Below are 3,830 nucleotides of genomic sequence, written 5' to 3' on the forward strand. Positions count from 1 at the left end.
TTTCCATTCTTTGGTCCACAAAAACTTTGTCGAGCATTTAGGGCATCAAATATGTTGTTTTTCTGGTAGAACTCAACGAGATCTACACGGACATTATATAGTTTTCCATACTTTAAATGCTTTCTTCAGCCTGATTAACCCTTGCAAAGGCTCAAAATCGCTAAAATGCGTTTCCACAGCTCAAGTGTCACATCTTACCCTGAATATTTTCTTTGCATAAATGCGATTTCTTTACATATTTGTTGTTTTTAATTAGATAACGCACCATCATATTGTTTATCAACATTATTTTTAGTGATTAAAATGTCTTTGTGTAATTCTAAAATAAATTGCACTTTCCACCAAAACGCTGTGAGCTACGTTACCCCTTTTAACACACGTTATTGGAAATAAGTAAAACAGAGGTATCAATGTAATTTGCGGTTTTTGAAAGGAAACACTCATAGGTTTTAAAAATCACAGTAAAAATCGTGATGCTGTAGCATTTTGGCATAGAAATGTTGTAAACATTGAAATTTCGACCGACCATGTTAAGATTGGTGAGCTACGTTACCAGGATTCTATAGTATGCACTTGTATTACATGTACTTCCTAATAATATGTGAAAGCTACCAGTGGTCGAACCCCATTTATATTAGAATTAACCGACATAACGTTCTAACGTTCGCAAATCACATTAAAAACATTAAAACCAGTGAACTACGTTACTGTGAGCTACGTTACATACTCATTTAAGCATCTTCAAAACTTCTATGAAATGGTGAAATCTGTTTAATATTTCACTCAAGTAATCTTTAATTTGCTTTTTATGACCTTGGATTGAGTAAAACCAGCCCATTTTATAGTCGGTAACGTAGCTCACATTACATTGAGTTTTAGTGTTAAAAAACATCATGACTTCCTGAAAGAAAAATATGCAAGTGGTGTTGGCAATTTTTTACATCTGAAAGTAGTGATACATTTACTTTTAAAAAACACAAAAAGCAGGCCTTTTTGAACAACTTTTATTTTTTTATTGGATTGGCACCGGATTTTGTACAATGAGCGATATGTAGGGCCTATATATATCCCACCGATAATACCGGGTCAAATTGATGATTTTTTGTCTCCCCCTTTTTTTTATTTTGCACCCCCACCACCACCAAGAAAGCTTGATTATGATGAACTCATTTTAACATAAAAATAATGGTTTTTCGTGCCACGCGAAATGAATAGACCTACTTACAAAACGTAAAAATGGTAAGCCTATAAAGAATATGGACAAAATTTGTTTTACAAATCTAAACTACAAATTGTTGAAAATATAAAACTTTACGATTACAACAAAATTGTCTCACCAAGGAGTAAAAACAAATTGTCTCGGCCGAGGTGTTAACAAAATTGCTTCATCAAGGTGCTAAAAATTCTTTTTTGCTTCACCGAGGTGCTATTAAACAAAAACTTATTTGTAACTTGCATCTAGCAGATTAATAAGAAAAAAAAAGACAACTTGGCTTTTTAAAATATTAACCAACCTCCCAATAGGCTGATATTACATTTAGAAGAAAAACATTATGTCAGAACAGAAAAAATCCAGGCTCTTTGGTTCCGCCCGGGCTCGAACCGGGGACCTTCTGCGTGTAAAGCAGACGTGATAACCACTACACTACGGAACCGCGCCGTGTTTAGGAACTATTATTAGCTAAAGACATAGGCATTATAAAGATAGAAGATTGACAAGCTGGTGAATTTACTGAAGAAAAACTAAAGTTTACTGTGAACATGTTTTTATAACAGTTGAAAGGATTGCCACTTTTTATTAAAGTTTTGTAACTGTATAAGCTATACATATTGCTTGGTATTTCGAAACATAATAATAGTTACATTTAAGTTCCCTTTTTAATTTGGTCGTTTTTCTGCCATCTTTAAAGTCTATACAAATGAAGTTTTGCAATAGTCAATAAAATCATATTTCATTCCAAAAAGAATTAACTGAGGGTCATAGATATAGATTTATGTCTTTTATCCAGTCTATTATATTTTAGAAGCTATATTAGCCCAAAAATTTCTATAGAGATAGGGCAATCCACAAACAGATGCTTGGTTGTTTCTGGATGTATCTTACAAAATGTGCATAAATCATTATTTTATGTTCATTTTTTCTGAACCATGAAATGGTATCAACCTATTAGTGTATCTTACTTACTCACTGACCAACCATTTGATCTGAAATGGACATATCTCGAACATGTCGAAATGCCACAAAGGTATGACCCCAACTGGTGTCAAATTAAAGAGAAAAAGTAAAGAATATAATATTATGATATTTAATAAGCGTGGACACATCTTGAAAAAATTTGAATTTAATTATGGTGATGATATTCTGCAGATAACTGATGAGTATTGTTATTTAGGTATTATTTTCACACCTTCTTGCTCTTTCAAAAATGCAATGGTTCGTTTGAAAGATAAGGCTTTAAAGGTATATTTTAAGATAAGAAAAACTATATAGGCCTACGGTAGTTCAAGTAAATGTAGTATCACATTATTCCGTACTCTTATTCAGCCAATTATTTCATATGGTTGTGAAGTGTGGGCTCCTTTATATTATAATACACTCAATGATAATAATCTTATTAACATATGTGATAAACTACCTGGTGAAAATGTACATATTAAATTCTGTAAGCTAGTTCTTGGTGTTCATAGAAAAGCTACAAATCATGCTGTCAGGGGTGAGCTTGGTACTTATCCACAAGTTCTAGTAACCATGTTATCACTTTCAATAAAATATTGGTGGAAACTTAATATTAAATGTATGAAAGGTCATAATTCTCTTGTTATCAAAGCTCTAATTGATAATAGAAAATTAGAAAAATTTTCCTGGTCTACTGGTATTCAAAATATTTTCACTCTAATCAAACGTGAGGATATCTGGTCTAAACCCATTCTTTTGTCTAAGAGTAATTTTGATAGTTTAATTACCTCATCTCTAAAGTCAGTATTTGATAAATTGTGGTTATTTTCAATCAATAATAATCTATCCAAATTACGAACTTATTGTAAATTCAAAAATAGCTTCACCATGGAAAATTATGCTGTTTTACTTAAGGGCTGGGGTATGAACGTTTGGACAGGACATTAGAGCACATCAGACTTATCGAATTGCATTCTGAATACGAAGAATGTCATTCTGATATCAAATAATTTTGATTTTTTGAAATTCGCAATTTAATACACATTTTATGGCAAATCATTCAAAATTGATATTTTTGATATTTAACAGTACTTGAAGTAAACTTTATAAATCTGATGATTTATACTTAAAGTGTATGTAGGTGGGGTGAAAAGCCGACGATCAATTGAAAATTTGACCTTTCGTATTGAAGATATGGATTTTTTCCCAAAACACCAAAAAAATTAGGTCTTTTGGGAAAAAATCCATATCTTCAATATGAAAGGTCAAAATTTTCAATTGACCGTCGGCTTTTCCTCCCTGCTACATACACTTTAAGAATATATCATTAGATTTATATAATTTACTTCAAGGACTGTTATATATCAAAAATGTGAAAAATATCAAATTTTTATAATTTGTCATAAAATTTGTATTATATTGTAATTTTCAAAAATGAAAATTATTTGATATCAGAAAGACATGCTTCGTATTCAGAATGCAATTCGATAGGTCTGAGGTGCTCTCATGTCCCACAAAAATACTGTCGAAACGCAATAAACGCTCATTTTAGATCCCTTAATCGTTCTAAGAGATCCGTCCTCTGTAGATTACGTATTAGTGCTCATTTATTAAGGATTGAGAGAGGGCGTTATTCTTCACCAAAAATCCCACC

The 3,830-nt window shown here is 31.7% G+C and overlaps 1 non-coding gene across 1 annotated transcript; it reads right to left on the reverse strand.

Moving 5' to 3' along the window:
* Positions 1-1,582: 1,582 nt before the first annotated feature.
* Positions 1,583-1,655, reverse strand: Trnav-uac (transfer RNA valine (anticodon UAC)). Its single transcript has one exon. It is a non-coding gene; the product is annotated as a tRNA-Val (tRNA).
* Positions 1,656-3,830: the final 2,175 nt, after the last annotated feature.

This window comes from Amphiura filiformis, chromosome 12 (assembly GCF_039555335.1).
Source record: "Amphiura filiformis chromosome 12, Afil_fr2py, whole genome shotgun sequence".
NCBI lineage: Eukaryota > Metazoa > Echinodermata > Ophiuroidea > Amphilepidida > Amphiuridae > Amphiura > Amphiura filiformis.